We start from the raw sequence: 231 nt of genomic DNA on the forward strand, positions 1-231 counted from the left end.
CCGATTTTTCTTTTTTTCACCCTAGAAACTAAATCCAGTCTAGACAGTTCCCTTGGTTCAGACCTGTAATCAAAGACGAAGAGCTGATTAAAGAGAAATCATTCCAACGTTCAGCATAAATAATTCCTGAGCGCTGACGTAGGCTTTAAAAGCCTTATTTATAGATCGATCGGAGATTAACGAGCTGCGACGAAGGGGCAGGATGCTGATGCGCACCGCCCTCGGCGCGGG

Source organism: Phaethon lepturus, unplaced genomic scaffold, assembly GCF_000687285.1.
Source record: "Phaethon lepturus isolate BGI_N335 unplaced genomic scaffold, ASM68728v1 scaffold46680, whole genome shotgun sequence".
NCBI classification, from domain to species: domain Eukaryota; kingdom Metazoa; phylum Chordata; class Aves; order Phaethontiformes; family Phaethontidae; genus Phaethon; species Phaethon lepturus.